The sequence below is a fragment of the Schistocerca cancellata genome, chromosome 1 (genome assembly GCF_023864275.1).
Source record: "Schistocerca cancellata isolate TAMUIC-IGC-003103 chromosome 1, iqSchCanc2.1, whole genome shotgun sequence".
Lineage (NCBI taxonomy): Eukaryota > Metazoa > Arthropoda > Insecta > Orthoptera > Acrididae > Schistocerca > Schistocerca cancellata.
Window position 1 is genome coordinate 515657558 of NC_064626.1, and position 26330 is coordinate 515683887.

Sequence of the window (26330 nt, forward strand, 5' to 3'; positions counted from 1 at the left end):
GAGTGCGGATTTTAAACGTTCCGTTACTGGTTTGTCTTGCGTAGATGAAGTAACACTTTCTTCAAACCGAAAGATGTTTTAAACACAGCAGATTAGAAGTGGTATGTCGTTGCCTTCCTCCAATATTTGAAGCGTCGCACCCAACCAGTACGGGGCAACCCACGGTTTAACGTGGACTCCAAACCACGATGTCATCAGAATTTCTCATATACGCTTATCACTTCCTGACTTCCTAGGGTGAAATACATGATAAGTGACAGAAAAAAATCCTAGGAATAACTTAAGGTCATTATATAGAATACAAATAACAATGTATGTGTTCAAAAAGGGCTATGTAGATTGCAATAATAATGCGATGGGTGTAAAACTTAAAAAGCCAAAGTAAAAATACAAGAAATGATTTTCATATGCGATAAGTGTATGGAAAGCTTCATTTGCTTTCTGTGGAGCATGATAGAGCACAGAGCTCCCGTCACAGCCGTCGATGCTCTTTCTTTAGGGAGAATGTTCAGTAAGGTCCTCTCATGTGGTGATAACAGTAGATTGTAGCAACGTGTTCCTAAAACTATGAAGCCATGACACCAGAACGCGTTTCATTATAAGAATTTTACTCGGTCTAAGGGGCTGCAGTCATGGACTGTGCGGGTGGTCCCGGCGTAGGTTCGAGTCCTTCCTCGGGCATGGGTGTGTGTTTGACCTTAGGATAATTTAGGTGAAGTAGTGTGTAAGCTTAGCGACTGATGACCTTAGCAGTTAAGTCCCATAAGATATCACACACATTTGAACAAGAATTTTACTGCGGAGTTGATGACATTCATAATGTTTACGAGTTCTATCATACTACGTTATACCAAACAAACTTCAGATGAAGGAAAGACAGTATGAGAAGGTGTAGAAAACTGCCAGAACCGCTAATTCGATCGTCAACTTCGAACCTAACGAATAATTGCTCCTCCAACCGTACTAAAAGTCAATTCATATCATCTGCAACAAATTCAGACGTTTCTGAAAACTCGAAATCCGATCTCATTAGAAAAACTTCCTTCGCTAATTTTAAGCGTAGAAGTAATAAGTAGCGTTAAACATCCAATGGTTCCTGTGTATTGTCACAAAGAGTGGCGCCATGCTGTTACGCCATTTTTATTACTATTATATAAATAAATGTAGAATTTCCGTCATTTCCAAGGACTTGTTACCTACAATTACGCATATTATAGCACAATTGCAACGCTTTTTGCGAAACAGATTCGAAAATTTCCATTTTAAAGAAACCCTTGCGTTCTTTGGTGTTCTCATCTGTCGTCACTCGTATTTATCACGCAGAAAGTAAAATAAAATAGCGTGTTTTCGAATTATTCGTTAGCACTCGATTAGGGCTGTGAGCAAACGTGAGCAGTTGTACAGAAATGCAGCAATAAGACGGACATAGTTTACTGGAACTGCATACACCTGGAGTTCGGAAAGGAGACCAGAATGACATATATACTATCTGATCAAAAGTATCAGAACGCCTATTAGTGGACATTAATATGGTGCGTGTCGTCTTTATGACAGCCTGAACGCTGCTGCAATGAATATCTGTGGAACATAGCAGCCCATAAACCAAAAGAGCCGATACCAAAGAAGATATATTGAACTGTTGAGTCTGGAGCGTCATCGATGTTTTAACTCATTCCAAAAGTTTCCCATTGGATTCAGTTCGGGATTTAGAGCAGGCCAGTCCATTTCAGGAATGTTATTGGTCACAGACCATTGTTTCACAGATATTGCTTCCTGGATGCACTGCCATGCTGATGCGAACAGTCCTCGCCTCCGAACTGTTCCTCTACAGTACGTAGTACAAGCACTGTTAAATGTGTCTAATTCTTTCAGTATTTAGCGTCTTTTGTCAAGCAGAATAGGGGACCAAATACTAAGGACGAAAAACACCCACCTACCGTAACACCACCTCCTTCCTACTTCACTATTGTTACTACACATGCACATGATAGCAGGTAACGCTCCCCATGCATTCGTCAAATCCAAATCCTTCCATTGGACTACCATAAGAAACAGCGTGATTGATCACTACAAACCGCTAGTTTCCCATCATCCACTGTTTACACCACCTCAAGCGTCGCTTAGCGCTGACTGCACAAATGTGTAGTTTTTGAGAAGCTGCTCGACCGTCGTACCGCATTCATTTTATGTCTCTATACGCACAGTAGTTGGAGTGCTGGTGCACCTTGGAACTCACGAGTGTTTAGTTCCGCTGATTTAACACGATTTTTATTGCCTCTCTCCACAATGCTCGACGATCCCTGTACATCATTACATGAGGTGTGTCTGGTCTTGGTTTAGCTTTGGCTGTTCCTTCTCGTTTTCACTTCGCAATCACATCACCGACAATTTAGTTGGGCAGGTTTAGAAGGGTTGAAACGTCCCTGATGGATTTATTACCGTGGTGACATCCAGTGACTAGTCCACGTTCGAAGTCACTAAGCTCTGCTGGCCGGCCCCTTTCTGACGTCACTGCTTCTCTACTGACAGCACAGTACTTTCCGCCACACTTTACGCTGGCGTGTCAGTCTCTTGTTACATCTAATGGTCAGTTCCACATTACATAAGGATGTCTGCACTTTTTGTGTGGCTTCTGTACTGTCATATACTTTCTCGAAACCATGGGACACGCTACAGTGTCGAACAGAATTGTTAATCTCGCTGTTTCTTGATTCAACGAGTAGTTATTTCACAGGAAATTCCTAAAAACGCAGTGTTGTCGATGTTTTGTGACAGCAACTTGAGTGAGTACAATCCGTATTCTAAAGACGCTGGAACGCTTATGACGCCCGGAAAAATTCACAAATATTTTGTGAGGAAGGGAATGATCGATACATTCCGGAAACGTACCTGAATCTGTTTCATCGCTAAAAGAAAGTAGTTATATGATGTGTTACCGACCACCCAATTGCAATTCTTGTACGCAGTGTCAAGAAAAATCGTCGAATTTCTTTTAAAGCACTCCTACTTCACTGTGTCAGAAATATAAGGTGACCGTTGCCATTTTTTATCATTTGACACACACTGTGAACAGCTATGTGATTCTACGTGACTCGTTTAACGGGAAGTAATGTTATTTATGGATTCTTCCATTACTTCTTGGTAGAAAAATTTCATATTTAAGGTTGAATAACAAGTGCACTGTTTTTGTTCGGCTGATTTTTGTTTATTTCGGACTAGTTTTCGGCTTATTAGGACGTCTTCAGGAAACAAGTGACTAGTGTCTGGCAGTGACATTGGTTCTTAGGTAACCAGTTACCTCAGAACCAGTGTCTCCTCCAGACGCTAGTCACTTGTTTTCCGAAGATGACCTAATAAGCCGAAAACTAGTTCGAAATAAAAATCAGTGGAACAAAAACAGTGTACTTGTTATTCAACCTTAAGAAAGGGGAGTAAATTTGCTGTCGAGCGCCGCTTGATTGGATCGAATAGGCTGCACGCGCAACAGCTGTGTAAAGCATAATGCATGACAATGGCTGTGACATTCGGCCGCTAGGTAACCGGACAGTATCGCACAGCTTCTCAGTGCGACGAATCTTCTTCTTCTTAATGTTCTTTTGCCTCTTCCCATTTCTACTACGGGGTCGACAATGTTATATGTGTTGAAGCATTGTTAGTCATAGGAGCTATGGCTGACGCCACCGCTCCGTCTGTAATGGAATCTGTGTACCTCATCCGTCTGCATCTAGAGTAAAATCTATTGTCAAGCGTGAGAAAGTTTTCTAAATGTTCGCGCGGCGTGTATCTGAGGCGAGACGCGAGTATCAGCCCGGTACTTACCTATTTAGAAGTGAGACACCGCCTAAAAACCACATCCAGACTGGTTGGCCCTCGTCGTTAATCCGCGAGACGGATTCGATCCTTGACACCTAGCCTCCCCGTATCTCGGAGGCAGAGCTTTACAGCGCCCGTCTATACGTGAGGGTCTCAAATGCTAGAAATGATTCTTTTATTTTTTACATTTTAAGTTGTCCAAATAAAAGCTCGTGATTAAATGGTTCAATTGGCTCTGAGCACTATGGGACTCAACATCTTAGGTCATAAGTCCCCTAGAACTTAGAACTACGTAAACCTAACTAACCTAAGGACATCACACACACCCATGCCCGAGGCAGGATTCGAACCTGCGACCGTAGCAGCCGCTCGTGATTAACGAAACAGTTAAATCTCTCTCATAAAAAAAAAGGTGACGGGCCATGACTAGATCCCGGAACATTCCATTTCCCACTGACCTACCCAAGGCGGCTCAGAACTCACCCTCAAGGCACCAGTTCTGCCAATGTCTCTTCGACGCAATTGCTTCCAACAACGTTAATACCGCATGTTATGAAGAAAAGCTCCTGTGAAGTTTGGAAAGAGGGAAAGGGGTGCTGGCAACTGTGTGAACGGAATGAGAGTCGTCTTTGGTCAGGTAAGTCACTAAAAACGTTGTCTGCGAAAGGCGAGCTCATAAGTTCGAATTGCGGACTGACACATATTTTTAATATGTCGGGAAGTTTATACTGTTGAACTGCATAAGAAGCGCACACTGATTTCAATATAAACCACACCGATCACAATAAGGAGGTCACTACGGTCAAAGAATCTGTTACAGAAGGCTAAGCACAACAGTGTCTGTCGTGAATGTGTGCCGTACGAACTACCAATAAAAGTAACTGCGAACTTTCTACAGAATAATTAAGCCCCGGATGGATTAGAGAGACATTTACATCAGATTTAGATATCATTTGATTAGTTTTGTTATACCTGTTGTGGAGTGATAAGACAGCCAGTCCACAGTGACGGGTAACCGAAAGGCACGCGTACACACACGCCGGCTGGCGTGAGGTCTGAAACAGGATACTTAATGAATGCTATAAAGAAAAGTACGTAGCTCCTCGAATACTTAACTTTATTCCATCATTGTGGTACATCGCTCTTGACGATACAATTGAGAGTCTTGAAATACAAGCACTGTAAGGCTAATGGCGCCTTGCTAGGTCGTAGCCATGGTCTTAGCTGAAGGCTATTCTAACTATCTCTCGGCAATTGAGAGAAAGGCTTCGTCAGTGTAGTCACTAGCAAAGTCGTCGTACAACTGGGGCAGAGTGCTAGTCCATCTCTCTAGACCTGCTGTGTGGTGGCGCTCGGTCTGCAATTACTGACAGTGGCGACACGCGGGTCCGACATGTACTAATGGACCGCGGCCGATTTAAACTACCACCTAGCAAGTGCGGTGTCTGGCGGTGACACCACAATACCCAGACATGTTTCAGCACTTTCTGTACTATCTTCAGTGGGCTTTATTTATTTTCTTCCTAAAAATTATTATTACATATCAACATATTGATTTGAAGCACCTCACACGTAACTCTTAGTCAAAATTTATGGTTGTTTACATATAAAGACACAAGCTATAGAGTCGAAACATTACATATTGAATGCTTATCTTATGCTGAAAATTAACTATTTGTTCACATACTGGACATGACAATGTCATTTATGATATGCATTCTGCAGTTTCCTATGTGCAAACAACGAAACATTTTCTATTTTTCTATTTTCAGTCATTTCAGACAAATTCGCTGCGGCTCCCCTCCGTCGGAGGTTCGAGTCCTCCCTTGGGCATGGGTGTGTGTGTTGTTCTTACCGTAAGTTAGTTTAAGTTAGATTAAGTAGTGTGTAAGCCTAGGGGCCGATGACATCAGCAGGTTGGTCCCATAGGAAGTTAAGTTACCACCGGAAATTCGCTGTGTTATTTCGCGTTAGTCAGCGAGCTACTTACGGTTTTCTAATGCCATATTCTTTCGTTCCAGTTTTTGACGCGTTAAAAGAATTATTTCTTTTGTTATTGATGTTTTTAGTTGTCACACATGCATTTGTCATATGTGCTCAAAAATACATTTCAGGTACTGTTATAGCCAGTGACCTCACCCGTTATTGCTATATCAGTTCATTTGTTTTGTTTCGTGTTTGGATGGTGGGGCGCGATTTCAAAGTATTGCTGACAGACGGTATGTTTAGTTTGGTGTGTGCCTGTATCTTCAGTGTAGAGGGTAGTCAGTGTTGTTGGGAGCGGTGGGTGTATACAGTCCTACTGTTGGCGCAAATCATGTTTTATTGCACAGTGACCTATATTGGTTTAGCACATTATTTGTTTGTATTATTGATATTTGTACATGATAATTCTTTGCTGTTTTAATTCTTGGTGCGTGCTGTTACTAGTTTTAAGAATTTTAAAACCAGTTTCTGTGTTCACTGGATGATGAGTCTGTGCCGTTAGGTGATCTGCAAATGTTGTGTGGAAGTTATTACTTTTTAATGCTCTAAAATGTTTTGTATATTTCCTAGTTAAATTCCTACATGTTAGGCTCATATATACATATTGACAACACTCACAAATTGATTGGTTGATACCAGGTTGGTTATACTTATCAGTGTTGGTGATTTCTCGTTACAAAAGCTGATAGATTATGCAAACTGACTATTTATGGCAGTATTTGTTGTTGCAAGGATAGATTACCACGAATGTTTCCATTTCGATGGTCTGTCAGCAGCAGATGAATCCCGTGTCGTGTCTGCTGCTGAATGCATGCAGTAAATGTAAATGCCGTGTGACGAGGGCCTCCCGTCGGGTACACCGTTCGTCGGGTGCAAGTCTTTCGATTTGACGCCACTTCGGCGACTTGCGCGTCGATGGGGATGAAATGATGGTGATGAGGACAACACAACACCCGGTCCCTGAGCGGAGAAAATCTCCGACCCAGCCGGGAATCGAACCCGGGCCCTTGGGATTGACTTTATGTCGCGCTGACCACACAGCTACCGGAGGCGGACAATTCAGGCAGTTATCATGCACTACAAACGATAATAGCTGCACAGTGGAAAACGAAGGCAGATAAATTTGTGTTAAGAAGCAGGTGAGGTAATGACACAGTTTACGCTACTGCTGTTGGACAAAACTAACTGAGGTAAGTGGAAGAAAACGTAGTTACAGGAGCAAAAATACGAAGGGAACAGATAAATAGATATCGTCTAAGGACTGCATAAGTTGTAGCTCTTCAGGTCGTAAGTAAACAACTGTAAAATGGATTAGCCACAATATTTAGCACCGAAGTTTGGTTGTGGGTAACCGAATCCACAGCGAATCTGTTGGTGTTTAGCAAATGTATTCATAATCACAATACGTTTAATTAATACAGTTATAAAGTGTATGATCATCTTCAGATATCCATAGTGTTGTGAACATAGTAACTGAATGCTGCTATTAATTCTACCCAAACATCCACAGGGCGGAAAAGAGTTTCCCTTCTATAGTTCCATAAAGTTTGTCTATCGCACACTTGATAATCGCACACATTTTTGATAAGGTGCACTATAACAGAAATGTGGTAACGCAATAAGATATATCCAATAGTATTTATTAAGAGTATGTTACAGAGTAGTACTTAACCTGATGCAATGAAATCTAAATAACTTTTCTGCTTCTAGGCAGTTTACTGTATCATCACTATGACTGAATGTAGTTAGACAAACACTTTTGATAGTACACTTACTCGATAAGCAGCGACAGCTAAGTCGGACAGTAGTCTTCAGTGGACTACACTAAGCGATCTGCAGGCACTGAAATCAGCTAACTGCTGGTTTACAGCTGTGCGCCGGCCGCGGTGGCCGTGCCGTTCTAGGCCCTTCAGTCCGGAACCGCGGGACTGCTACGGTCGCAGGTTCGAATCCTGCCTCGAGCATGGATGTGTGTGTCCTTAGGTTAGTTAGGTTTAAGTAGTTCTAAGTTCTAGGGGACTGATGACCTAAGATGTTAAGTTCCACAGTGCTCAGAGCCATTTGAACCATATAGCTGTGCGCGTCATGTTTTGGTGCCTGCCGGCGGAAGAATTTCCCTGTCCACCACTACAAGGCGGTAGTAATTCGCCGTTGATAGCGCTCTCTATAGTAGCTGACCACACTATCGGTGGACATACACGACGCTCTGGAGAAAGTGGCCGGAAGCAGAAAGAGGTCCAAGTCTATAAGCGCCATCTGGAGGCTGCTTCTTGGGTCTGAGTGTGGTGGAAGTCTCTAGCGGTATTTGTTACGTGTCTCTTACTTGGTCCACAACACACAATCTATTGGTAGATGTCGTCTAGCATTGTATCCACTGGGTGCCACAGAGCTGATGGTCGTATTTTTAAGATATTACCACACGAGAAGTAAATGCAACTGTTTTTGTTCTGCTGAGCAAACACAGTGTACTTCTAATTCAACCATAAATATGGAATTGTTCTACCAAGATGTAACGGAGGAATCCATAAGTAAGTAAATGTAACGATAATATTAAAATGGATAATAGTGACTTGCTAGAAACAAAAGTTAGGAGACTTTACTGTAGAAGAAGCCAAGTCCCCATCCAGAAAGGCATTTTTGTTTACGGTGCTTTCCCTAAGACGCTCCATGCATATGGCGGGAGGGTTCTTTTGAAAAGTACACGGCCAGTGTCCTTCCTCCATTTCTCCGATACGAGGCTGATCTTCGTCTCTAATTATCACGCTGTCGACAACACGTAAAACCCTAATTTTTCCACTTTCCTTCGCAGTTGTTAGGACAGAAACGTGGGGTAGCCACAGTATATGGTATTGGACATGTTAGAAATGTGATGTACAGGATGATAGGAGAAGAATGAAGGAGAGAGGTACTGCAAAGAATAGCGAGTAGAAAAGTAGATCGAAAACACGCGAAGAAACGGCAGGTTGCAATGCTACAATAAAAGGCATTGAGAAATCAGACCCTAAGCCATTGCAATGGCTGCAGTGCGAAATTGTAGGTGGGGACAAATAAGCTTATCGAGGTTGTTGTTAAACAGAGACCCTACGTAAAGCTGTAAGGAATCACACGAGCTAGGAAGGGATTAAAGAGGGCAATGAAGCAGCCGAAAGAGTGAGGTAAAAGAATCTTCACAGGTATAGAATGCTGCTAAAGGATTTCAGTGAATTTTTTCCACTTCCCTATTTCCACAGTAGTCTTATAGTTTTAACAAAAATACAGACAAGATCTTACTAACATCCTCTGTTTATGTAAATACAACCAAACGTCCATATTTTTGACTGTGATTAGGTTCTCGTGAGGAGAAGAGGGTTACGATACCAAAAATTTTAATTTACTTAATTTAGAAAGTGCCTCGCTGGGTACCCGCCACAAAATCTTGTACGAGGTCATTTTGTCTTAATAAACGTCGATAGAGAGATTTTATCAGCCAGCTAGAATGGCCTAATGTTATAAGAATTTACCGAGGAGGTGAACCAGGTCCAGTTGTCAGTACTGTCGAAGGTCTATCACGTCCACTCGCAGAGCGCCGGTTCCTGGTGTATTGTAGCACCGGCAGACTAACACAGCATAATATGTACATCGCTGACCGTTGAGTTCTCAGCTCCTGTGAAGCATCTGATGAAATTTCCTTAAAATAATTACACTTAAAACAGTGAGTGAACACCTTCTTTAAACGAGGTAAAACTTTACATGGATATTGAAAATAACAAAGCTGAGATATGTTGGAAGATCCATATTCACCTTCACCTTTCCACTGAACTGCGAATTTCACATTCGTATGTTACTGGGAAGTACAGCGGTTCGTATTGTGTAAAGAACTATATATCAGATACCACGTGAAGAAGTCCGACCAAATGTTTGCCGATTTCCAACATTTTGCAAACGGGAAATAATTTAGTAACTTTCGATTTCGTCACGTTACATTTAACTGCGATGAACTAATCACCATCTCTTTGTCAAAGGCCGCGCGGAGTGGCCGCGCGGTTTGAGGCGTCATGTCACGGATTGCGCGGTCCCTCCTGCTGGAGGTTCCAGTCCTCCCTCGGGCATGGGTGTGTGTTAGTTGTTTTTAGCATAAGTTAGTTTAAGTAGTGCGTAAGTCTAGGGACCGACGGCCTCAGCAGTTTGGTCCCTTAGGAATTCATACACATTTGAACTTTTTCCTTTTCGAAGTGCGCTATAAGCAAATTAAACCGAGAAAGGATCTTACATGTGACTGACGAAGGCAGTCACCATATACGATTTAATTTCACAGTTTGTGGAAACAACTGGAGAATTTCGTTGATGTTTCCTACTTCGTTGTACTGACGATAGATCAAGTTACCTGTTGTCGGGTGCCTGAAAAGCATGACACTGGATTGATGTAATGTGAGACCGGGTTACCTACATTTGTTGTAAGTGCAACATTTATTGATACCTAATCTTGCCAGGTTAAATAAATCAATAAATAAATAAAAATAAATAAATTCGAGAAATAGCTAGAAAGGTAAACGTATTTACTATTGTGGAAAACAATAGGACGAAGTCGAGCCTGTTGTGGATTCCTCATGGCAGATACCATTACGGTAATCAGTCAGTGATGGTCTTCCACTCACACGACACTTTCTGTTCCATGTGAGAGAGTTCAGTGATATCTGGAAACATATTGTAAAAATGAGATGCAGAGAGACAGATGAGTATCAAGACTGAATAAGGCAGTCGGTCTTGCCGCAATACAATAAGAAAGCGTCTACGACTCAATACATCGTGCTTAGTAAGAGTTAGTTGCCCTTAAATATCATACTTAACCGGGAAACGTGAACTATTGACAATTATTCTTTTTATTGACGTAAAATACTATTGATATAGAATTGTATCTTGGCAGTACACTTGGCGGTGATCACAGTCCTTTTGATTAGGTGGAAGGGAGGATGGACTTGAGAGCCAGGAAGGGAATAGCAAGTACTGGCAACTGACGATTTTCAGATGTTTAAGGACTGGCTCTCTCGCCGACAGCAACTACTTGGAGCAAACAGGTTTCCACGGGCTATATGATAGCGTGCCTACAAAAGTGCACAAATCCACTGACGAAGCTATACGGACCATTAAATATACACAAAACAGCCACATTACATGTAGCTTTGAGATAAGCTGCAGATCTTCACTTCAATGAAAATAATTTTCTTGTAACTCCGTTATCGAGGCAATCGTTGGTTTCATTATTTTTCTTCCAAAAGCTGACCTTTTCTAAATATCGACCTGGAATATCAAAGAACTCCTGTCAGGTACAATTTTGTCGAAGACAGTTATACTGGATTCAATAACTTTCGACCTAAAAAAGTAAATAAATTGTATTTCACTCTGCCAAGAGAATGCTTTCTGTAAACACACGTCGTAAAAATGCCACAGTAAGGCTTTAATCTCAGGACGAACTCCCACTATAGCACTCGGACGGCCAAATCAGTCCAGTTAAGTTTTGTGGTCGGCGTGGGCCGCTTGCCCCAAGTCAATGCGCGGAAATCACTTGCGGCACGCGAACTACGTGGTGGCCTGGGGCCTTGTTCTCACAGGTAACACTTCCGCGTTTTGTTTAGCAGGCGACACGAAACTCGTCTACCGTTAAATATGGCACTACAGTTAACCTAACTGTGATAGAAAATTAAATGAGATTATCAAAACCATCGTTGAGAATTGGGAACAACGACGAAATGTCTCGTCGTTTTGGCAATACTTCAAGGAGTAGTGTTTGAAGTATCTTCCTCCGACTTGAGTATGAACAGTCACATGTTTAAATTTTCAGCATAAAGCCGGCCGCGGTGGTCTCGCGGTTAAGGCGCTCAGTCCGGAACCGCGCGACTGCTACGGTCGCAGGTTCGAATCCTGCCTCGGGCATGGATGTGTGTGATGTCCTTAGGTTAGTTAGGTTTAAGTAGTTCTAAGTTCTAGGGGACTGATGACCTCAGATGTTGAGTCCCATAGTGCTCAGGGCCATTTGAACCATATCTTCTTTCCCTAAGCAGGTGAACTACACAATAATAAACAAAAGCTACCAAATGTTGTGATATATTGGACACATTACGGTACTGATGAGCAGCTGAGCTGAAATTTTTATCAAATGCTTGAGCAGAGTGAAAACAAGACTCTTTATAAAGTACACAATGGGTTCGGTCCGAATTTTCATAGCCAAACGAAGGGTAGGACAGATTTGAAAAAAATATTCAATTGCTTGAAAGTAATATGGGTAATCAAGAAAAAATTCGTGATCTGAGGGAAATTTGCTCATTACATGTCGTATATCCAGCGGTGTCCGCCCCGATAGCTGAGTGGTCAGCGTGACGGATTGCCGTCCTACGAGTCCGTGTTCGATTCCCTACTGGGTCGGGGATTTTCTCCGCTCGGCGACTGGGTGTTGTGCTGTCTTCATCATCATTTCATCCCTATCCGGCGCGCAGGTCGCCCAATGTGGCGTCGAATGTAATAAGACCTGCACCAAGGCGGCCGGACCTGCCCCGCCAGGGGCCTCCCGGACAATGACGCCAAAACCTCATTTCCATACATCCAGCGGTCACAAGCCCAGCAGACAACATGCTGCGTCCACAAACTGCCTCCATACTTTTCTGTTTTGTGCTCGGTTCCGCTAGGTGTCATCACTCCCCACGGCCGCCAGATCCTTCGCATGGTCGTCCATCCAGCGCCGCCTTGGTCGTCCCATGGGGCCACAGGACTTCTGTTTCCCCCCAAGTGCTTTCTCCAACAGTATCTACTCTTTCATACGAGTTACGTGGACTGTCCACTGCAACTTTTTGCTCATCAGTTTCTGCAGTATTGTTGGTTGTTGCATCAGGAGGTAAATTTCTTCATTCTTCCTCCTTCTCCATTCTCCTTTATCTAAGATTGGTCCCCATGTCTTCCTCTTTACTCTTCTTTCGGATATTAATAGTTTTTTTGTTTTCTCGTTTAGTCATCCTCTAGGTTTCTGAACCGAAAACGACAGCTGGGCATATCACTGTGTTATAAATTCTCATCTTAGTATTCGATGACATTGATTTTGACCTGAGCGTCACGCTGAGGGAATACGTGCCTTGCATTCCCACTTTTATTCTTTCTTTGGTGTTATTTTCTATATTGTTGTTGCTGGTAAACCAATATCTAAGATATCTGAACTGGTGAACTCTCGTGAACGTTATACCATCTATCTCAAGAAAGTCTTGCTGCTCTTGTCTTCTTCCTAATACCATAAACTGCATTTAGTCTTGATTCACCTTTAGCTTAAACTTCTGTGCGTAGCTGCCCATTTTCTGGTACATTTCTTACAACTCATGGTTTGAGTCAGTTAGCGGTACTACATCATCTGCATATGCGAGCCAGTTGAAATTACCATCCATCTGTATCCCAGCCCATTCCTACTCCTATGTTCCCTTATCGCTTTCTCTCAGATGACACTGAACAGAACACGTGAGAGAGCATCCCCTTGTCTGAGACCCGTCTCAGTCTCCAAAGTTTCTGGTGTGAAACCTCGGAAAAGCATTGCTGCCCTTGACCCATCCATACAAGTTTGCACCATTCTCACTAGACACTCAGGGATTCTGAACTCACGCAGTGCATTGCGTAGGCTATTCCTGCGGACGCTGTTGTATGCACGATGAAAATCGACGAACAGACTGTAGATATCTTTATCATATTCCCAGAGTTTTTCAGACAATTGTCTTAGTGTGAAAATGTGATCTATTGTCGTCGGTTCGGTCGAAAGCCAGCTTGGTATTCCTGTATATACTCGTTGCAATTCCCTAGTGTTCTACCAATGAACCGAGGTCTGCCATCTGCTTTACCTACGACTGAGCCTATGTGATTGTTCAAATGTTCAAATGTGTGTGAATTCCTAAGGGGCCAAACTGCTTAGATCATCGGTCCCTAGTCTTAAACACTACTTAAACTAACCTATGCTAAGAACAGCACACACACCCTTGCCCGAGGGAGCACTCGAACATCGAGCGGGAGGGGCCGTATGTGATTGCTCCATTATACATTTCCACAAATAACTGCACCCAGATATTCGCATGAGTTGATTGATTCCAGTTTCGACTCACTGATACTGCAGTTACAGTATATAATATTTTCTTTTCATTTTGTGAAGTGGACAGTTTTACATTTCTCAATATTGAAAGCAAGCTGTCAGTATTTGCACCACGCTAAAGTCTTATCAAGATCTGACTGAATATTTATGCAGATTTTTGCAGACGGTATTTTGTTACAGATATGAAGCTGTTCTTTTTATACACTGCTGTTACGGTCGCCGGAGACAAATTCAGTCACTTGATGTTCAGAAACTCAACTGCATCGACGCGTTTCGAGTAAACTCATCTTCAGAATATCAAAGGAGGCAGGGGGCTTCATACACACGGTATGACGTCATGTAAAAGAACTGATGTTGGAACTTTCATATGGCGTCAAACTGTATTTATGAAGCTCCCTCACTCCTTTGATATTCTGAAACTGCTGAACATCAGGTGTCTAAATTTTTCTTCAAAGACAGTAGTGTATGAAAAAAGCTCCATCTCTATAAAATTTTTGCACGCACTTTATATGATGATATGTCACATCTCAAATTCGTTGCAGCTATCTTTATCACCAGCAAAAAGTTTGAGGTTACTATTAATACTGTGTGGAATGTCATTAATATACAACACGAACAGTAAAGATCCCAACGCACTTCCCTACGGCTCACCTGAAGTTATAGCAAGCAGTTAACGTTGTAAGTTACTCATATATAGATAAAGACATCAAAGCTATACCCCTCCCCCCCTCTTCTTTCCTGATATGCGCCAAACATATTTACGACCATTCCTGCTGCTCTTCTTTGTTTGTGTTCAATATCCCCTGACATTCCACGTCATTTAGGCAGAAATCCTGCAAATCTATATCTAGATATAAAAGGCTTGTGTGTGTACGCACTGACAATCTTTTCTCCATGACCACTCACTGTCACCTACTCGTGGTTGTGGCGGTAAACAGCCTTTGGTCTCCTGTTGTTAGTAAGGGAGTTTGGTTGTTGTGCGTGACAGTGGGTGAGTGTGCCGAGCGAGAATCCGCGAAATATGGAGCAATAAATCCTCTTAGGTAAAACTGTATACTCTGTGACTTCATTGTACATTGTACATGTGAAAATGTGTTTACTGTTTCATTCGTGCCGCGTAATACGATGATTGCGCGGTTTTGTCATTCTGATTTTGATAGCGACATGTAATACCAAATAGATCAGTTTTTAATCTCTCACCGCGTTTTCGCCAATCATACGAATACCCTTATTATCATCTGGGTTGCCCTTCACCTTTAGATGGCTGCAGTTCCCAGTTAAATTAGCATACAGCGTGAGCATCAACAAAGCTCAGGGAGCAGACATTCAAGTTCATAATGAATCATGTTCATATCACGGACGACTGTATACAGCGTGCTCACATGGTGGCTCTCCTACACATTTATTCGCTTGCAGTCCGAATAAGGAAACTGCACATGTAGTCTATAAGCAAATATTGTGAAAACAAAATATTATACTTATACACATGGAATGAAAAATAAATGCCTACTGAAATAAAGTAACTTCCGTTCTTTTTCAGTTTCATTTAAATAGTATTGTATTACAATATTACCAAACTAGCATTGGCTCCGTGGTGTTACTCCCGGTTAAATATGTCGGCGTAACATAATGTTAATGCCAATATGGATGTAACAGGGGGAGGATTGTATAAGCAAGTATATTCATTAAGACGGAAACGTTTAAAGTTCGTAAGTCATACATTATTTAACTATAAGTAAGAATATGCATTGCTCCATGTTTCGCAGATTTTTGCCCACTCCACTCGCCTACTGCCACGCACCACGACCAAACTACCTTACTAACAGGATAACTGCATTGATAACATTATTAATGAAATATACATGTGTATGCACCTCGTATCTAGAATGGTACTAATGCCTTGTCCCATGCCATGCATTCTGACCCGGGCAACGCCGTGTTTCTCAGCTAGTGATATGTAACATAATTAGGCAAACCTTAGGACTTTATGAAACAAGTGCATACACAACTTTTTCTTGAAACATCTGGTGTTAATCTTGGTGTTAGTTGTTTACTAGCGTTCAAGAGGACGCCAAGTGAATATCCCTACGAGGTTTATAAATTTAGGTACGAAGGTAAAGAAAGAGCAGGCTGACCTCTCTGCGTCCAGTAGATACACAAATAACACAGAGGACGACCGGCAGCTGTACCGGTCGCGTAGGAGAACAGCGGACGTCCGTGGGGCGCGTACTCACCAAGCAGTAGCGCCAGCAGCAGCAGCGCAACCAGCAGCGGGGACGCCCGCATGGCGAACTCAGTGGCGAGGCGCGGCTTCTGGCGTGCTGGCACCGCCTCCGAGGTCAGCCCGGCACTGGCGGCTCGCGAACGACCAGCCGCCTTCTTATACGCCGGCTGCAAGCAGTCGCAGCGCCGCATCCCACATCATCTCCGGCGGACCGCAGATATCATCCCGTAAGGAACTACCTAACTTTGTAACCTTTCTGATGACGATGGCGCCAAGCTGCGATCGAATTGTAAACATTTCCGCCTCCTGCGGCATCTGGATGCGCACGCATACCCGAACACTAGTGCATGGCTTGGACAAAAATATCGAAATGTCGTGAGAAATGCAAGCTTGAACATAAATGCAGACGGTTGGCTGGTTTGGGGGATGGGACCAAACAGCGAGGTCATCAGTCCCATCAAGTAAGTAAAGGATGGGAAAGGAAATCGCCCGTGCTCTTTCAGAGGATCGATTCCCGCATTTGAGTGAAGCGATTTAAGGAAATCATGGAAAACCTCAGACTTCAAGATGAATATAATAATTACAATCCCAAAGAAAGCAGGTGTTGACAGATGTGAAAATTACCGAACTATCAGTTTAATAAATCACAGCTGCAAAATACTAACGCGAATTCTTTACTGTCGAATGGAAAAACGTAGAAGCTGACCTCGGGGAAGATCAGTTTGGATTCCGTAGAAATGTTGGAACACATGAGGCAATACTGACCCTACGACTTATCTTACAAGACAGAATAAGGAAAGGCAAACCTACGTTTCTAGCATTTGTAGACTGAGAGAAAGCTTTTGACAATGTTGACTGGAATACTCTGTTTCAAATTCTGAAGGTGGCAGGGGTAAAATACAGGGAGCGAAAGGCTATTTACAGTTTGTACAGAAACCAGATGGCAGTTATAAGAGTCGAGGGACATGAAAGGGAAGCAGTGGTTGGGAAGGGAGTGAGACAGGGTTGTAGCCTGTCCCCGATGTTATTCAATCTGTATATTGAGCAAGCAGTAAAGGAAACAAAAGAAAAATTCGGAGTAGGTATTAAAATCAATGGAGAAGAAATAAAAACTTTGAGGTTCGCCGATGACATTGTAATTCTGTCAGAGACAGCAAAGGACTTGGAAGAGCAGTTGAACGGAATGGACATTGTCTTGAAAGGAGGGTATAAGATGAACATCGACAAAATCAAAACGAGGATAATGGAATGTAGTCGAATTAAGTCGGGTGATGCTGAAGGAATTAGATTAGGAAATGAGACACTTAAAGTAGTAAAGGAGTTTTGCTATTTAGGGAGCAAAATAACTGATGATGGTCGAAGTAGAGAGGATATAAAATGTAGACTGGCAATGGCAAGGAAAGCGTTACTGAAGAAGAGAAATTTGTTAACATCGAGTATTGATTTAAGTGTCAGGAAGTCGTTTCTGAAAGTATTTGTATGGAGTGTTGCCGTGTATGGAAGTGAAAGATGGACGATAAATAGTTTAGACAATAAGAGAATAGAAGCTTTCGAAATGTGGTGCTACAGAAGAATGCTGAAGATTAGATGGGTAGATCACATAACTAATGAGGAGGTATTGAATAGAATTGGGGACAAGAGGAATTTGTGGCACAACTTGACAAGAAGAAGGGACCGGTTGGTAGGACATGTTCTGAAGCATCAAGGGATCACCAATTTAGTACTGGAGGGCAGCGTGGGGGGTAAAAATCGTAGAGGGAGACCAAGAGATGAATACACGAAGCAGATTCAGAAGGATGTAGGCTGCAGTAGGTACTGGGAGATAAAGAAGCTTGCACAGGATAGGGTAGCATGGAGAGCTGCATCAAGACCACAAAAACATCGAAAACCAAAATCAGGATGGCCGGACACGAGTTTGAACTGTCGTCCCTCCGAATGCGAGTCCAGTGTGCTAACCACTGCGCCACCTCGCTCGGTACATGCAGATGCTAGACTAGCCTACAGGTGACGCTGTTGTATTTGACCACAAACTACACCTGTGTAATTCCTAAACACATTGCAAGTGTCAGTGTTCTGTACAGCTGTGAGCGCATTACGCCGGAGGTCAGTGCATTGGAAAGCGGGCAAATTGTTGGTGCTCGTCTGGTGGGTGCTTCCGTATCCAAAGAAGCCAAAGTGTTCGGTGTTCCGAGAGGCGCTGCATCGAAGATTTGCACCACGCACCGGGGAAGAGTAAAAACATCGTCCACTGCGTTACAACACGGACGAAAGTGTGCTGAACGAACGTGACGGATGATCATTGAATAAGATTTTTTAAAATATAACGGGGCTAGGGCTGCAAAAGTCACTGCAGAGAAAAAACTACGAAGGTGGCTTCATAAGCAGAGAATTCCAAGGCGATCCAGCCGCCCAAAAACACTCATTAGTAATGTAAACGCACTAACAGGAGAACGTGATGCCGAAGGCATAAAACCTGGACTATGGAGCAATGGGAGAATATTATTTGGTCAGATGACTCTTGTTTCATCCTGTTTCCAACTCCTGGCCGATTTTACGTCCCAAGAATGAAACATGGCAGGGCTTCGTTGATGATTTGGGCAGCCATATCGTGGTATTCTAAGGACCCCACGGTTACTGTGCAAGATCGCATTACTGCCAAGGATTAAGTGACCATTTTGGCTGATCAGGTCCAACCCTTGGTGCAATGTGTTCTAAGGCGACCGGACCCCTATTCACACAGCTTTCATCATCCAGGATTGGTTTTGTGGATACGAGGATGAATTGTCGCAGCCCCCCTAGCCAACCACCACAGTCACCAAATCTTAACATTAATGAGCCTTTGTGATCTACTTTCGACTGAACGGTTCGTGAGGGAGGGGTGGAAGGGAATGTCGACAGAAGGAGCATCGGGTCACGCTTTAAATTACCCATACCAAATCAGTTGATAACCATGCCGACACTATACCGATGCGTGACAAAGCCGCAAGAAGAAGAAACCTCAATCAGTAATATGTGTCGAGCCATTTCAGGGCTCCCATTCATTTTTCACTTTTTTAAATATCGCAACAACAGAAACATTAAATTAAGACTAGTGTGTGGATCGCGCTTCACAAACAGGCGGACGGGCAGTAGGAAGTTCCAGTGGCTTGTCATTCCCCCGTATCACCACCTTCCATTATAATCGTCCGATCTACAAGGTTGGTATTTTTCACAACTGCAGCTCAGAATACAGAGGGTGAGTCAGGACGAAAGGTATATGCTTTGAAGGGTGATAGTATTAGTGATTCTGTATAAAAAAAACTTCATATGGACATATACCATGTTCCGAATGGTTTCTGAGATAGAACACCTTTAATGTGCATTGTCATTCATTTTCTGTATTATTCAAATATTGCCATTGTTTACAACGTACCACAGTAGTGTAGAGGGAGCTGAGACGTGTCAAGTCGGGCAAGTACCTGAAATTAGCCTATAAAAAGTACCTAAGCTACACCGCCTGAGCATCGCAAGGAATTTTATTGTCCTCGCGCTCTCTTGGTGCAGACAATTAGTCCTAGAGAGAAAAATGAATAGAATTTTCTTTTGTAGGAAAAGTAATGTAGTTCAATTTTGTACCACGAAAGGTTTTCGCTCGAGAGTCCGGTATTCGAGTTATTCAAGCATAACGTACAGAAGTGATATTAAATGTGTTCCGTCTTGGAAACACTCAAATAATGCACCTTTACTCCTGACTCGCACTGCATATGGTCCCAAAAATAAACTGGGGGTGTTACAATATCCATCGCCATGTGAGAACGTTTTGAAAATCTACCCTTTCGGCTACTCAGTTGTACCAGTATTTCATATAATGTGTGGATCTTTGCGCTATACACGACACAATTACACAGGGTGTATAATAATTAATACAGAAAACTGACTTAGATGAAAGTCCACGATAACATAAGCAAAAACATTCCAGTAAACATGGGTCCACTAATTAATGGTTTGCGAGATAACTGAGGTGAGTGGTTACTAGCCATCAACGACGTCATTATGAAACTTTTCCAAGTTACTACAGAAGTATTCGAAACATAAATTTTCCCATATAGTTTCCATTTAACTGGCCTAAGTTAACAAGAATCGCAGAACTACTTCGGCACCTACATGTTACAATTTATAGCGCGCCTATACCTGTTGAGTTCCATGTTTCATCCTCACAAATGCTAATTACGAATTCTTACAAACATTCCCGCAACATCTTATAAAGATTGACAAGAATGTAAAATCTGCTGTTACAGTTCTTCAACAGTGCTAACAGAGGTGTTCTACACTTCACTTCCCATATAATTCCAGACAGCAGAATCCAGAGGATTGATCTTGAGGTCAAGGTACAAGCCGTACTCGACCTATTCACCTTCGACCATACTGGCGCCTCAGATGTCGTATTACATCAGCAGTCCCATCACGCAATTACCTCATTCTTCAGCGTTGCACAAGGGGAACATCCTCAAGCTATCCTTGAAGATTCCGTCGCAGGTACAGAAAGTATCCGCGGCTTTCAGATTTTCTTTGAAGAACGTGTGACCCAATGGGCCAATCAGCTAGTGCCCTTGACGACAAACACAATGGGAAATGCTCCTGATTTCATCGCTCATGAAGAGAATGTGGGTCCACGTCAGATTTGAGCCTAATTAGACCGGGACTTAATGAAAAAGATTATACTTCAAATACTTTTCTTCTAACTGGGCTAACATTTCATAGTGAAGTTCGTGGCTTGGCGGCTTGTTAGCTGACACAAATTTACCCGAACGTTTTTGCTTCTAAATTCGTATATTCAACTGCGTCAGTTTTCGCTACTAACTGTGATATATCCTGTACATACTCTAAGAAAAAAATAAACGAGCTCCACGGAGAAATTAACCGAATGGGACGGAAATCGGTACATTTGACGTACATGTACAGATAAACAAATGATACAACTTCAGAAAGCTTGGATGATTTATTCGAGACAGAGAACTTCACAAATTGAGCAAGGCAATAACGCACTAGTCCACATCTGGCCGGTATGCAAGCAGTTACTCTGCTAGCCATTGACTGACTGAATTGTTGGATGTCATCCTGAGGACAATCATGTAGAATTCTATCCAACTGGTGGGTTAGATCGTCAAAATCCCGAGCTGGTTGGAGGGCCCTGCCCGTAATGCTCCAAAAGTTCGCAATTGTAGAGAGGTCCGGGGACCTCCCTGCGCAAGAAAGATTTTGACAAGGACGATGAAAAACGGCAGAAACTCGCTCATACTGAAATGTAAGCTCAAGATGGCTTGCCAAGAGGGGCAACAAAACGTAGTGTGGAATATCTTCGACGTACCGGTGTGCTGAAAAGGTGCCATGGATGACAGTCGGAGTCGTGATATGAAAAGAAATGGCATCCAAAAGCATCAATCCTGGTTGTTTAGCCATACAGCGTATGGGTAGCGCTATAAGAAAAAATCTATTATATTACATTAGGCCTAAAATTTGAGAAATTAAAAACAAAACATTAATAAACGCTTATTAATTGTAGATGATAAACTGAAGACAATAAGTATATTTGTACTGCAAATACCGGACTTGTAAACACTATTCTTCATGTTAATATTTTTGTCAATACTTACAGTAATATAAATACTATAACCTCAGAAACTGGTAATTATCATAATGGATAAATTCTTTGTGTTTTGTTCATCAGATATTAAATAAATCCCACTGAAGATGTAGAAACTTTTCCGAAACATATACCGGGTGATCAAATAGTCAGCATAAATTTGAAAACTGAATAAATCACGTAATAATGTAGATAGAGAGGTACGAATTGACGCACATGCTTGGAATGACATGGGGTTTCATTAGAACCAAAAAAATACAAAAGTTCAAAAAACGTCCGACAGATGGCGCTTCATCTGATCAGAATGGCGATAATTAGCATAACAAAGTAAGACGAAGCAAAGATCATGTTCTTTACAGGAAATGCTCAATATGTCCACCATCATTCCTCAACAATAGCTGTAGTCAAGGATTGATGTTGTAAACAGCACTGTAAAGCATGTCCGGTGTTACGGTGAGGCATTGGGCGTCGGATGTTGTCTTTCAGCATCCCTAGCGATGTCGGTCGATCACGATACACTTGCGACTTCAGGTAACCCCGCGCGACCGCTGCGGTCGCAGGTTCGAATCCTGCCTCGGGCATGGATGTGTGTGATGTCCTTAGGTTAGTTAGGTTTAAGTAGTTCTAAGTTCTAGGGGACTGATGACCATAGAAGTTAAGTCCCATAGTGCTCAGAGCCATTTTTCAGGTAACCCCAAAGCCAATAATCGCACGGACTGAGATCCAGGGACCTGCGAGGCGAAGCATGACGAAAGTGGCGGCTGAGCACACGATCATCACCAAACGACGCGCCCAAGAGATCTTTCACGCGTCTAGCAATATGGGGTGGAGCGCCATCCTGCATAAACATCGTACGTTCCAGCAGGTATTTATCAGCCAGGCTGGGGATGATGCGATTCTGTAACGTATCAGCGTACTTCTCACCCGTCACGGTAGCAGTTACAAAACCAGAATCACGCATTTCCTCGAAGAAAAAAGGCCCGATAACTGTAGATGTGTACATCCAACCCATATCGTGACTTTCTCGTCGTGCAATGGAGTTTCCACGACAGTTCTAGGATTTTTGGTAGCCCAAATTGTGCAGTTGTGGGCGTTGGCAGACCCTCGGAGCGTGAAATGAGCTTCGTCGGTCCACAACACGTTACTCAACCAATCGTCATCTTCCGCCATATTTTGAAACGCCCACACCGCAAATGGCCTCCGCTTCACTAAATCGGCAGGTAACAGTTCATGATGCCGATGGATTTTGTACGGATAGCATCGGAGGGTACGCCTAAGTGCCAACCAAACAGTAGTGTATGGAATGCCGGTGCGACGTGCGACTGCACGAGCGCTGACTTCCCCGTGCATAAAAGAACCCGCTACAGTCTCCATTTCTTCCTGAACTGTCTCAGCAGCATTACAGCTTGTACTCGGTCGGCCACTACGGGGTCTATCGTCTAAACAACCCGTGGCTTCGAACTTCGAAATCATTCTCGCCACAGCTGAATTTGTCAACGGACCTTTACCCGTTCGAATCCCCTTCCTATGGAGATAGGATCGTAACGCTGAACTAGCACATTCCCCATTCTGATAATACAGCTTCCCTAAAAGAGCCTTTTCAGGTAACGTCAACATGCTGCGACTGCTAGCGCATCTGATTCTCTTTTTTTTCCCTCTCTCATTACAGCTCTTATACACGATTGTCATGCGCAGTCACTGACGTTTTACCGTCCAGCGCCATCTGTCGGATTTTTGTGAACTTTGTTTTTTTGTTCTAATAAAACCCCATGTCATTCCAAGCATGAGTTTCAATTTTTACCTCTCTATCTACATTATTCCGTGGTTTATTATGTTTTCAAATTTATACTGGCTTTTTGATCACCCAGTATGTGTAATAAAACAAGAAAAAATGTGTTTCTCAAGACAGAACCACATTTCTTTATTACTTACTGAAACACAATGTTTTGTTTTATCTAATCAAGCGAATAATTTACAATAACAGTACAGAAAACGTTCTTACAGAAATGTAGTAAACCGAAGAAAAAAGACTAACTGCTGTGGATCTTGTGGCTAATGGAAACACTGTAGGAAGGAAGGCAAATAAGATTTCCACATCTGGGCAGTTCTCAATTTCAAGATAAATGAAAAGCATATTAAATACAACAAACTGGAGATACAAGATGCATGACAGAGTTAGTTAAATACGAGCTGCTCTTAAGGTGGATTGCGCTACAACCTGTGTGAAACTTACATCTCCCAAGCACTGCAAATGAGCTCCATCCCAAGGGAGACGAGGGCGAGAATCCCAGTTCTCTCGCAACCAACAGCGCAATTCACAAGTCCGGACTGAAGGGGCGAAATTATTGCTGCTACCATTCTGATGAACAATAGTGTATCTTCACCCATGCAAGAACAGGGGACTGCAATTGAAACTTCCCCACTCCATGGTGGTTTTTAAGACAACTACTCGGAAAGGATTTTCTTCGGCTGCGCACAATGCCACTTTTTCAACGTAGAGTTATGTTTGTGTTGCATGATGATGACGATGACGACGACGATGACGAGAGAAGGGATCAAGTGAAACCCGGTATCAGCATATAGCCTACTCCTCTTAGATACACTACTGGCCATTAAAATTGCTACACCAAGAAGAAATGCAGATGATAAACTGGTATTCATTGGACAAATATATTATACTAGAACTGACACGTGATTACATTTTCACGCAATTTGGGTGCATATATCCTGAGAAATCAGTACCCAAAACAACCACCTCTGGCCATAATAACGACCTTGATACGCCTGGGCATTGAGTCAAACAGAGCTTGGATGGCGTGTACAGGTACAGCTGACCATGCAGCTCCAACACGATACCACAGTTCATCAAGAGTAGTGACTGGCATATTGTGACGAGCCAGTTGCTCGGCCACCATTGACCAGACGTTTTCAATTGGTGAGAGATCTGGAGAATGTGCTGGCCAGGGCAACAGTCGAACATTTTCTGTATCCAGAAAGGCTCGTACAGAACCTGCAACATGCGGTCGTGCATTATCCTGCTGAAATGTAGGGTTTCGCAGGGATTGAATGAAGGGTAGAGCCATGGATCGTAACACATCTGAAAAGTAACGTCCACTGTTCAAAGTGCCGTCAGTGCGAACAAGAGGTGACCGAGACGCGTAACCAGTGGCACCCTATACTATCACGCCGGGCGATACGCCACCAGTATGGCGATGACGAATACACGCTTCCAATGTGCGTTCACCACGATGTCGCCAAACACAGATGCGACCATCATGATGCTGTAAACACAACCTGGATTCATCGGAAAAAATGAGGTTTTGCCATTCGTGCACCCAGGATCGTCGTTGAGTACACCATCACAGGCGCTCCTGTCTGTGTTGCAGCGTCAAGGGTAGCCGCAGCCATGGTCTCCGAGCTGATAGTCCATGCTGCTGCAAACGTCATCGAACTGTTCGTGCAGATGGTTGTTGTCTTCCAAACGTCCCCATTTATTGACTCATGGATCGAGACGTGGCTGCATGATCCATTACAGCCATGTGGATAAGATACCTGTCATCTCGACTGCTAGTGATACGAGGCCGTTGGGATCCAGCACGGCGTTCCGTATTACCCTCCTGAACCCACCGATTCCATATTCTGCTAACAGTCATTGGATCTCCACCAACGCGAGCAGCAATGTCGCGATACGATAAACCGCAATCCCAATAGGCTACAATCCGACCTTTATCAAAGTCAGAAACGTGATGGTACGCATTTCTCCTCCTTACACGAGGCATCACAACAACGTTTCACCAGGTAACGCCGGTCAAGTGCTGTTTGTGTATAAGAAATCGGTTGAAAACTTTCCTCATGTCAGCACGTTGTAGGTGTCGCCACCGGCGCCAACCTTGTGTGAATGCTCTGAAAAGCTAATCATTTGCATATAACAGCATCTTGTTCCAGTCGGTTAAATTTCGCGTCTGTAGCACGTCATCTTCGTGGTGTAGCAATTTTAATGGCCAGAAGTGTACTACCAAGAGGGCCGAAAAGCTTAACGTCCCCATCCAATGGACGGATTACTATCAACAGTGTCTCATGCCCTCAATCCATGAGACACTGGGGACAGTTTTGGAATATGAGTCAGGACAGTGGCGCAGTCTTTTGGATGTAAGACATTGTCTCTGCGCTCTATATCTAGAACAGAAATGTGTGCGAGGAAGTAGTTTTTTATTATCTATGGAGGGTGGTATCGTGAAAGCTTTCAAGGGTACGATTTATTTCTCAAGATAGTCTCAGTTTCATAAAAGCTAAATTGTTTCATCTAGTAAGTTCTCGTATTTTCTCCTGACGAATCTATTCTGGACATGAGCGGTTAGGAACCAGATGGGCTCGATGGCATTGTAAAAAGTCGCAGGATCTGTTTTGCCTGGGGACCATGAAAAGTCTTCATCACATTTACAGCAGCGTGGCTGTTCAAAATAGTGCTTGCTTATGTGACCAAATCTTAAGCAATTATAACACATTTTCACTAATGAAATAAAAGAGTTCACCGGGCATGTAATTCCGTAATTTGTACATCGTCTGGAGAAGATCGACAGTGCAAAGTCAGT

At 43.0% G+C, this 26330-nt stretch overlaps 1 long non-coding RNA gene across 1 annotated transcript in view; it reads right to left on the bottom strand.

Moving 5' to 3' along the window:
• Positions 1–16239, bottom strand: part of LOC126161726 (uncharacterized) — a 244996-nt gene extending 228757 nt beyond the window's left edge. Inside the window, exon 1 of the long non-coding RNA XR_007534950.1 lies at positions 16126–16239. This is a non-coding gene — a long non-coding RNA (uncharacterized LOC126161726). The remainder of the gene's footprint in view (positions 1–16125) is intronic.
• Between the last annotated feature and the right edge of the window lie 10091 nt (positions 16240–26330).